At 40.7% G+C, this 11,781-nt stretch overlaps 1 long non-coding RNA gene across 1 annotated transcript; it reads right to left on the bottom strand.

Annotated features, from left to right (window-relative positions):
- Nucleotides 1-5,960: 5,960 nt before the first annotated feature.
- On the bottom strand, nt 5,961-7,593 carry LOC133819152 (uncharacterized). Its single transcript, XR_009886275.1, has 2 exons — nt 7,244-7,593; nt 5,961-6,423 (listed from the first exon to the last, which is right to left on the bottom strand). It is a non-coding gene; the product is annotated as an uncharacterized LOC133819152 (long non-coding RNA).
- Between the last annotated feature and the right edge of the window lie 4,188 nt (nt 7,594-11,781).

The following is an 11,781-nucleotide window of genomic DNA, read 5'->3' as shown; positions in this document are numbered from 1 at the left end:
CACGAACACGTGAAGTAAAGGCTGCAAAGACAAGCAACAATTCAAACCTAGAACTTCAGCGAGCAAACCTACTGCCAAATCGAAAGAAAAGTTTCTGGATTCCTTACCAAAAGAAGTGGCGAATTCGAAGGAAAGGAAGCTTGAAAGCTTGAGAGTTCGAAGATTCGGGAATCTGAGAATCTGAAAGCTCGAGAATTTGAAAGCGTAAAGAGGAAGAAGGGTCTGTTCCCTCGTTTTTATAGCAGGAACGAAGTCATTTCGAATTCCACAAATGGACGGTCCCGATCTTCCCATACCGCATGCATCAGATCCAACGGCTGGGGATGAAGCGCCGGTCCCATTTATGACTCCTCGGATGGGAATAAAGTATTTATTTCCCATCATTGTACCATCTCGGGCCCGGTGTACCATTAAATACCGTCAAATCACTACTCAGACGCTTGACGCACGCATACTCAGCCAGTCGCCTCACGCACACGTCTTGGTCACAGAGCCATTCCCTGCATGACGCATGGCCCTTGCCACACTTGAGTACTTGAGTTCAAACAGAAGAAATTTCCTTTTTTTTCGTACTAACACTCAGACGGGAAAAGGAACCCTTCCAGGAACACAGGAGGTGACCCCTCGCCTAATCTAGAAACCAGAATACCCGAAGGACTGTACAAGCTCCCGGACCTCTCAAGCTCCGTTACCTTGGGGGGTAAATGTTATCCAGATTTCCGGATAGCGTTTAGATGGATAGCCTCGGGGAAGCAGAATTATCAAAATCTTTCACGAAGGGTGACCAGGGTTCGCGGATGGACAGAAAGGCTTCGCCTCTCCCGTGTAGTGTCTAGCACACTCTTTCAAGCAACCGCGACCCAGAAGCTCGTCAATTCTCCCGGACTCCCGAAGGGATATCCTTCGGGGAAGGTCCTTCTAGGAGAAGCACTTCAGGTTACCTTCGCGGATACAGTTCCGTGCCTCGCACGGAAGAAGACCAAGCGGTCGAGTCACGGAGGAGGCATAGTTGAAATGATACTCACCTGACACAGGATCCCGCCTGACAGGTCGAGGCTGCACACATCCCAGCACGCCTAAAAGTGCCTTTTTGCCTACTGTTCCGCTGACAGCCTGGAAAAGACAGCTGCCTTTTGACATTCCCCATATTTTCATGTAATTATACCTACGTAGAGCCTTGTAGCCATGCTACTACGGTAATTGTATCCCCTATTTACGGCTGGTGTAATTAAGACTCATAGGGGCAGAGTAAAACCCTAATCCAAAACCCTAGCTATAAAGACCTCCTCATTTTACGATAGGAGGAAGGCCAAGAAATTACAGAGCAAGAACTCTGCCGAAAATCTCTCTAGCTTCATCTTCTTCAAGAGAACCCGAGAGAAACATTGTGAGTTTGTGAGGTTCTTGTACACCAGCCATTTTACTGTAATTCTCTACAAGTATAATAACATCGACTCGTGGACTAGGGCTCGTTAACGCCTGAACCACGTAAAAAACCTGTTTGTCTATTTATATTTCTGCACTTCTACAGTTCTTATCTTTTTATTATTTTGTTTGTATTCGTTTCCGAAAAACTCGATAAACATTTACAATCCTATCTTGAACAACATGGTATCAAACATAGAGTGTCTTGCCCAACAACTCATGAGCATAATGGTTTAGCTGAATGTAAGCATAGACATTTAATTGAAACCTCTCTCACATTACTTGCTCATGCTTCCTTGCCTCTTAAATTTTGGGATGAAGTTGTTAAAGCTTCTGCTTTTCTTATAAATCGACTTCCCTCTCCTGTTATCCATCACAAAACTCCTTTACAACTTTTGTGTAACAAAGAGCCTGACTATTCTCAGTTAAAAGTCTTTGGGTGTGCATGTTATCCTAACATTCGTCCATACAATAAAAATAAGCTTCAGTTTCGTTCAATAGAATGCATTTTCTTGGGTTACAGCTTAAAACATAAAGGATACAAATGTTTATCCTCTACTGGCCGAATCTACATCTCAAGAGATGTAATATTCAATGAAAATCATTTTCCCTATGCCTCTAATCTGTCTAAAAGTCTCTCTCCTGTCACATCAAAATTGACAAGTCAAAATTCTGCCCATTTTCCTTTTTCCTCCTCTTTTTCGGCCCACTCTCCTATGAATGACAACTCACCTACTGCCATCTCTTTTTCTGACCAACCAGATTTAATTAATGCCCCTATTTCTTCACATTCCCACATGCCTATCCCAGCTACCTCCTGTCTACATCAGTCTACATGCCCCACGCCTATCTCCTTTACTCGGTCCCCAATGCCTCATGCCTTGTTTACTCAGCCGACCATACCTACTGCCCCTATCTCCTCTTTGTCCCACACGGCTGTCCCTCCATCACGTGTCCAGCCTTCTCTCTCTTCCCTACCTCTCACTTCAAATCAATGCCCAACGGCTCCTTCTTCCTCTCCTCCTATTCAATCTATGACTGAACCATCATTACCTTTATCAAATGCTACCACTAACACTCATCACATGACTATGAGATCCAAAGCAAGGGTGTACAAGCCTAAATTCTACATAGCCTCCAAAGAACCGTTGACTGTTACTGAAGCACTTACTAGTCCTGAATGGAAGTTGGCAATGCAGGAAGAGTTTATAGTGCTCTACAAAAAAATGGAACTTGGTCCTTGGTACCTCTTCCTGTGGATCGAAAACCAGTGGGTTGTAAATGGGTTTTCAAGCTCAAAGAGAATACAGATGGGTCTATTCAGAAGCACAAGGCTCGACTTGTTGCAAAGGGATTTCATCAACAATATGGGTATGATTTTACTGAGACTTTTAGTCCAATGGTGAAGCCTACGACTATCAGGGTAATTCTCACTCTTGCTTTGTCCAAAGGATGGATTGTGAAACAACTAGATGTTAATAATGCATTTTTAAATGGTGTGCTTCATGAAGAAATCTATATGCTCCAACCCCCTGGTTTTGAAAATTCTAATGCTCCTCATTTGGTTTGCAAGTTACACAAGGCTTTGTATGGACTCACACAAGCTCCAAGAGTTTGGTTTGAGCGATTGAGGGCTGCCTTAGTATCTTTCGGATTTACATGTGCAAAATCAGATTATTCTCTCTTTGTTCGGCACACTAATCAACATATTACCATTGTTTTAGTTTATGTTAATGGCATCTTAATCACAGGTGATAATTCGTTGGTTCTACAACATCTAGTTACTGATTTGGATAGAGCCTTTGCTCTAAAAGATCTTGGGGAGTTGAGTTACTTTGTTGGTGTTCAAATTGAGCACACCTCTGATGGCGTTCATCTTTCTCAAAAGAAGTACCTAACAGATGTCCTGTGTCATGCCAAGCTGCAATTTGCAAATTCCTTGCCCATGCCAATGACTGGTGGTGAGAAACTCTCAGCTCAAGGAAGTGATCCTATTCAGGACCCTCAACTATACAGAAGCCTTGTTGGAGCTCTCCAATATGCTACTATCACTAGGCTTGAAATTACTTATGCTGTTAATAGAGTATCTCAGTTTATGCAAACTCCACTTCAGTCACATTGGAAAACAGTCAAGAGGATTTTAAGGTACCTAAAAGGGACTCTTGATTTTGGATTACACATGGGGAGGTCTAAAGAGCTGGGGTTGACAAGTTTCTGTGATGCTGATTGGGCATCTGACCCTGATGATAGGAGGTCTACTTCTGGATTTTGTGTTTACCTTGGGTCCAATCTTGTTTCATGGTCCTCCAAAAAAGCAACGAACTGTTTCTAGATCAAGTACTGAAGCAGAATATAGAAGTCTTGCTAATGTTACAGCTGAGATAACTTGGATCCAGTCTTTCCTTGCTGAGCTTCATCTACCTTCTTCACAACCTCCTATTGTTTGGTGTGACAACCTCAGCACGGTATTGATGTCAGCTAATCCAATTCTTCATGCAAGAACCAAACACATAGAGCTAGATCTCTATTTTGTTCGTGAGAAAGTGATTAATGGAAAGTTGGTTGTTAAGCACACTCCTGCTCATGATCAGATAGCTGATGTACTCACCAAAGCTCTCTCAAGTTCTCGGTTTTTACTACTTAGAGACAAACTTAGAGTTGTTTCTTTATCCACTCTAAGTTTGAGGGGGAATGTTAGAGATTGTATAGTTAGACAGTTGTGAGTTTGTTGTATTGTTAGAGGTTGTTACAAATATGTTATTATACAACTGTAGATTAATACTTGTTTAGCCTAACCATATAATAGTAATACTCTATAAATAAACATGATTCTCATTAATGAAAAGATTACATCATTCATACACATATCAGATTCTTTACATGCGGAATTTAAAATTCAAAAAGTGTCTCAAAACGCTATAAATAGGAGCCTAATGTGCTCAATTGTAAAACATAATTTTTTATCCACAAAGTATCCGGAAAATACACCAAATATGCTTGATAATTCCATAGAGCTATTTCTTTGTGAGATCACTTAGTGCATAGAGAATATTCGAAATAAGCTTTTGGACAAAGGTCTTGAACCTTGTTCAAGTTGATGATCCTCACTACTCTACACTTTGGTTGTAAGAAAGTTTGTGTTCTTTTTATTGTTCATATTTCATTCTTTTGTTCTTTTTATTCTTATTTTACTTGTATTTTTTTTTTTTGAGTTTATAATATTCTTCTACATCTTTCTATTTATTTATACTTTGTGCAGTTGTAACATTTCTTTAATCAATTTTCTTATCTATTGTTTTTTTTTTTTTTTGGATAAAGTTGTATTTGGTTTTTCCTATTTTTATTTATTAATATAAATTCTCTATCAGTGGTTGTCACTGTTTTGCAAGGCAGTATTGTGGTGGTAGTAGTGATTGACCAACTATATCTTGTTGTGTTTCCTTTGGGGACCAGTGTTGTTCTTATTGAGTGCCTTCTTACTGGAAGAGGCAATAATTGTCTTCTCAGGAGCGAGCCTGGATATACCCTCTCATGAGCCCCTTGAGGGTGATTTAGGAGTGAGGTCGCTTGGGTGAGGATGCCATCGCTTTTGTTATTTTTTTCTGGTCACGACCAGGTTTGACAGAATAGATGTAACAAGAGCTTGCATGCACGAGGTTCTCACTTTCAGGTGTCTTTATTGTCCAACACATATGGCTACCATAAACTTGACTGCAACAATTGCATATAGCCTAATATATATATATATATGTATTTTTAATGAATACTGTTTTTATTACCATAGATGGCTATTCTATTATTAGTTATTAGATCTTGATCCAATAGTTCACATTGATAGGATAAATTAATATTTCTAAAAGGAATTTTATTTAAGATTCCTTTTGGATCTCCATTCCCTCTCTTCATTCTTGATTCCAATTTATATATATATATTTTTTAAAATAAAATTAAAAAAACAATTTGAAATGACTTTTTAGCACTCAAAAATGTTCTAACCATGGTAACAACATGAGTTACCATTGTTATTTATTGTTTTATTTCCAAGACTTATTACATTGTTATTTACGTTTTTTTCACTGTTTTATTTCCAAGGCATATTAGATTGCTTTTAATCTTTAAATTTTACATTTTTTGTTGCCATTGATTTTATAACTACCATTAAAATTCTACCTTCATACTTGCAAAAGTATAGATTATAGTCATGTATGCTTCATTCTTGTGCATTAGCGTTGTCACCAAATCCCAAGTCGTAGAATGGTTTATAAGGTTCTAGACCATCCAAAACCAATAGCAAGTGGCCATATAATGCTCTTTTTTTTTAATTATTATTAATATGATATAACCAAATCTGTTTTATGAATTTAAGACATATAATAATTGGTATTATATAACATACACACAATCCACCCTTTATCTTATGTCAAATACCAAAGTCAAGCTATTTTTTCATTTATAAGTCATATTTTAAGAACTAATTCTGGCCACCTAGTCAGCCTCATAGTTCCATCTTCACAGCCAATAGCAATACAAACTAATTAGCGAATAAAGATTAATTGTTGATTAGAGGAAGAAATAAAAAAAGCTCATGATTCTTCCTACACTATCAACACTATATCATCACATTTCTAATATAATTTGCTATTTGTTCAACCTATGCTTATTTGTGGAATAATGAAGCATTTCTTAATCATTCTACAGGTTATTGAGTACATTCAGTATCTTCAAGAAAAAATACATAAACACTAGGGGTTGTATGATGTTTATCTTCTATTAATTATGTAATATTTGGTTACACTTGCAACCTCAAGGCTTGAATGGTGTGTCTGGTCCTCCAGTAGTTTTTGCTTCAAAGTTTGATGAGAAGCATGCCTTCGCAATTCCAAAAGCTTCAGGGAATGCTCAACACCCACTAGAATCCAACATTAGTGTTGCAGCTATAAAAAATAAAGGAATGACCACTCCCATGTCATTATCAACACTATCACCTATAGAAATTCACTGCACATATTTTCATTTCATTTTATTAGAATGCAAATATCAAGAGTTTATTTAAATTCACTGCACATATTTTCATTTCATTTTATTAGATTGCAAATATCAATAAAGTTTATTTAAATTTAGGCTAGCATCATTAAAAGTGGTGGCACTTGATACTCAATATGTCATTTTTTTTTGTCTAGCGGAGTGATCCCTGCAACGAGCAGGACACCAAATCTATTTTATAAAGCCAGTATTTGCACTATACAAGAAAAGAGATCCTTACACTGAGGACTCCAACAAAAGTACATCAAAAACTTAAAGCTAAACAGAGCAAGAACATGTCCTGCAAAATAACTACTATAACCACAAAGAGAATAACCAACATAAGACAAGAAACAAACATGAAACCACTTTGCCCTTTTCAAGTAAGTAAATTTTTGTATTTTACTCAGTAAATGTGCTCTCAAAAACACTTTTTACTAAAAGAAATAGAACAATATTTTACATATATCTCCGCATACCAAGAAATGCAAAATACAAAGAACAATAGGTAAGGAAAAAGTTAAAAAAAAAAACAATTAGAATCAGACAAGAAAAAAATAGAGCAACTCATTACTAAAAATTAAAGGAAGAATCTAAAAAATGCAAGAGAAGAAAAAACAAAGTGACAGAAAACCTTATCCAAGGCTCAGATTGGGGGTTTCCACAAAAAAAAAATTAATAACAAATATGCATAACTAAGCTTCAAACAAATGATTTACCCATTCCAATTTCTAGGGCACAATCTCGTTAGTTGAAGAAAAAGAAATAGGGAAAAATAACATTACAAAAATCATACCCTTACAATCTCACAATATTGAAGGCCACAACCAACGTTGAAAGCTCACGCGATAATCTGTGATAAGAGCAGCCTCAAAATTGTTTTTCTATTTCTTTTCTATGCAAGATATTCAGATTGAACAAATGGAGAGAGAGGAGAGACGAGAGAGGAGAGAATAGGAATAAAATAAAATAAGTAAACATAAACACTTGATTGTTGAGAAGTAAAATAAAAGGACTAAATTTAAAATCTATGTATAATTCAAGGAGTAATATTGTAACAGCGCTAAAAAAGTCATTTCAAATTGATTTTTTTTATTTTGTAAAAAATATATATAAATTGGAATCAAGAATGAAAAGAGGGAAAGAGGAAACAATAAAAAATAAATCTTAAATAAAACTTCTTTTTAGAAATGTTAAATTTATACCATCAATGTGAACCATAGTCGGTTTGGTGGTCCTGCGTGACCTTTTCTCTCTTGGTGGTCCTGGTGCGACCCTTTTGTTTCCTCTGTCAACCTTAGACTTTTCAGATTCTCTGCGCGAATGGAGCCGCTTGAGAGCCAACAGGTGGTTCTGGAGGATATCCTCAATAAAACAGTATCCTTGTCGGTCGAGGATGCTTAGGAGGAGTGGGAGACTATTGACCCCGGGGATGTTATGGGGAACATGACAGTGGTGGGAAGAGTTTTAGCCAGGAGAAAATGCAAGGAAAGCTTCCTAAAAACGAACTTCGGGAGAATATGGGAGACTAAGGTGGGATGGCATGTGAAAGTCCTCGAACAGGTTGAAGGAAGCACGTTCGTGGGATTCACCTTTGAGGAGGAGCGACTTCAAAAAAGAGTCATTAGTAGGTCCCCATGGTCCTTTAAAGGGGGGATACTGATCGCTGAGGCGTGGCCAGCGTCTGGCAACTGGAAAGACGCACGACTTGAGCACATTGAGTGCTGGGTTCGAATCACAGGCATCCATCCGAAGGCTTTAACTAAGAACAACATAGCCAGGCTGGGAGGTATGGCTGGGACGGTGACAGACATAAGATGGGAAGACCCCAGAATCATAATGATGAAACAGGAGGCGAGAGTCAAGATTAAATTCCCCATTGACAGGGCAGCCTTTGTGGGGAGATACCTGCCCATGGAAGGGGGTAAACAATGGGCTCAGTTCAAGTTTGATTTTCTTCCCCTGCTTTGCTTCCGCTGTGGTCGGTGGGGTCACCATAAAAACTCTTGCTCCTTGGAGCAAGTTATGGTCCAAGACCCAAATGGGAAGATGGTTGCCCTTTATGGTGGTTGGCTTAATACAGAAGATGAAAGGCATAACTGTTTTAGCAACACAAAGGGAGGTTTGATAGCCGGAGAAGAAGGGACCGCGGTCTATACGGAGGACGGAGGAGCGAGAACAGGGAAGGCTTACTCAGGGGTCAAGGTAGTGGATGGGACTGCAAAGAGTACTTTCGCGCATGGAGCCCCGGAAGGTGCTTCGGGGGAAGAGATTTTACAGCCCCAATCGGCTACTCTGGAAAGGGACCAAGAGATAGAAAAAAGGGATGGTGGGATGTTAAGAGCTAAGGAAAGTACTTTCCCGAGACAGAAACTTCTGTCCCCTACAGAAAGGCATAGTGGAGAAAGAAACATGAGGCTGCAGGTGGAACAAGTGGCGGCTGGGAAAACGCTTGTCGAGTTAACGGATCTTAAGAAGGACGACATGTACGAAGGATTAAGTGGGCTGGGCCGTAGGCCTTCTGGGTCTCAGGAAGGTGGAACCAAGGAACTGGGCCCTCATTCGGAGAGACCGACCCAAGGCCTAGCTCAGGTTTTTGAGATGGGAAAAGGGCATGTGATGGCACATGAGAGGCCCATTGATGCTACTGGAAAAAAAGGGTGGAAAAGAGTTAACAGAAAGAACAGCTCGGGCAAGACAACAACTCAGACTACGATTGGAAATAGGAAAAGAAGAGGTGAGAAGGAGGGGTTCGCGGAGAGGATAAAGCGTAGAGGCAAGAATCAAAATGGAGAAGAGACAAGTATCGAAGAGAGCATCTCCATCCCCTCCCCTCTCCCAATACTGCTGGTTCCAGGGACTTTCTCGGTGGGGAGCAGCCCTCCTCCCTCAGTTCATTCCCAAGGGCAGGGAAGGAAGAGAAGGTCGATCAAGGAAGAGGCCCGGTTCAGAACTACAAGGCTCGAGATCATCAAACAGAGTGAGGAGGCAGTGGCTGAGGGAGAGGTGGCGAGGTTAATGACGAAAGAAGGACAGGCAACACCGGAGGGGAGGTTTCCTTTCTCAGAGGATTCTTCGTCTCTGATAAATGAAGTCGAGTCGGCGCGCCTTGGAGACCAAGGCCGCCGGGTACAATGAAAATCCTTTGCTGGAATGTGCAGGGGTTGGGGAACCCCTGTACATTCAATATCCTTAAAACCCACTGTGAGCGCATAAGACCGGATGTTGTGTTTATAATGGAAAGTAAGCTTAACAGAAGCCAAGCAGAGAGTGTTACCCTTAGATGTGGTTTTGACAAGTTGTTTACCGTGGATAGAACTGGGCTAAGCGGGGGTTTGTTGCTTATGTGGAATTCTCCCGTGAAGATTAGTATCTGTAGCTACTCGAAATCCCACATTGATACCTTTATCTATAGAAAGGAGGAGGTGGGGTTCCATTTTACAGGAGTGTATGGTAACCCGGTTGCTGGTGACCGAATTTTCACTTGGGAGCTTTTGTGTCGCCTGGCTGATTCGATCCAGGGGCCTTGGATCCTTGGAGGTGATTTCAACGAAATCTTGACAATGGAGGAAAAGTGTGGAGGCAGTTCGAGAAGTGGAGAGGCTATGAGTAGATTTCAGAGAGCGCTGGATTACTGCGCTCTAGACGACATTACCAGACAAGAGAAAACCTTCACGTGGTGCAATGGCCAGAAGGCGAACTTTATAATGGAAAAACTGGACCGGGTGCTTGCTAATATGGAATGGAAAGAGTTGTTCAGGGATTTCAGGACCCAGTACCTTGATTGGATGGGCTCGGATCACAAGGCGAGTGTTACTGTGTTTGGGGACGATGGGTCCTCTGTGGAGAAAAGAGGGAATTTCAGGTCCCGGTTCCACTTTGAGGAGGCCTGGTGCGATGAGGCGACTTGTAAACTAATAGTCGAGGAGAAGTGGCATAATAGAGCAGTCTGCAACAGCCCCTCCGATCTCAAATTGAAGTCGAGGGAGTGCAGGGAGGAGTTAAGGCAATGGAACCACAAGATGAGGAAGCAGATGAACTCGAGCATTGTTGAATCTCAACGAAGAATTCAGGATTTATCCTTGTCCATGGATCATGGCAACTGGCAGCATCTCAAAAGAGAGGAGAAACATCTGAACTGTTTGCTGGAGAAGAAGGAGGTCTATTGGAGACAGAGGAGTAGAGCAGTCTGGTTAAAATGTGGAGATCGCAACTCTAGGTACTTCCACCACAAAGCATCGATGAGAAAGAAGAAAAACAAGATTAGTGGGCTGCTTAACAAAGAAGGGAATCTCCAGAGCGAGATTGAGAATATAGAAAAAGTGGTAGTTGACTACTTCCAAAATCTTTTCAAGTCCACGAGTCCCTCCAATGAAACCATTGATAATGCCATTAGAGGGATTCAACCAAGAATAACGGAGGAGATGAATGAGAATTTGCTGGGCAGGTTCACAGAGGAGGATATCGTCTCGGCGGTCAGGGGCATGAACCCTATCAAAGCCCCGGGGATCGATGGTTTCCCCGCCCTCTTTTTTCAGAAATTTTGGAGCTCAGTTAAGGGGGATGTCGTGAATGTGTGCCTGAAAGTCCTAAATGAAAACATCCCTCTCCAACAGCTAAATGAAACTCTGATTACTCTAATTCCAAAGGTGCCTAAAGCAAAGAGAGTAGAGGAGTACTGACCTATTAGCTTGTGCAATGTGGTTTATAAGATAGTGTCGAAATGCTTGGTTGATCGCATGAAAAGCTCATTAACGGTGGCTGTCTCAAATTCTCAAAGCGCTTTCGTGATGGGTAGGATGATACATGATAATGCGATAGTTGGATATGAAGGGCTCCACTGCATGAGGAAGGATCGGTTTGGGAATGGCAAGAAGTTGGCTTTAAAACTGGATAAGTCTAAGGCTTATGATAGAATTGAATGGAGATTTGTGGAGCGGCTGATGCTAAAAATGGGATATCACAAAGAGTGGGTAATGAAAATCTTGGGGTGTATTACGTCAGTTTCCTTTTCCTTCCTGCTGAATGGAGAAATCAGAGGTAATGTGTCTCCAGGATGGGGCCTCCGCCAAGGCGACCCCCTTTCTCCTTTCATTTTTGTCCTTTGTGCGGAAGCGCTCTCTAGCTTGATCTGGGAAGCTGAGCAGAATAATCTCATAGAGGGTCTTAGCTTCGGAAGAAGGGGGGTTAGAGTCTCCCATTTGTTCTTTGCGGATGATAGTATTATGTTTCTTAATGCGAACACTGATGAGTGTAGAACGCTGAAAGATATCCTCCGTTGTTACACGACCGCCTCGGGTCAAAAGATTAACTTCAACAAGTCTGAAGTTTGTT

The sequence above is a fragment of the Humulus lupulus genome, chromosome 2 (assembly GCF_963169125.1).
Source record: "Humulus lupulus chromosome 2, drHumLupu1.1, whole genome shotgun sequence".
Lineage (NCBI taxonomy): Eukaryota > Viridiplantae > Streptophyta > Magnoliopsida > Rosales > Cannabaceae > Humulus > Humulus lupulus.
This window is presented reverse-complemented; position numbering and strand designations above follow the sequence as displayed.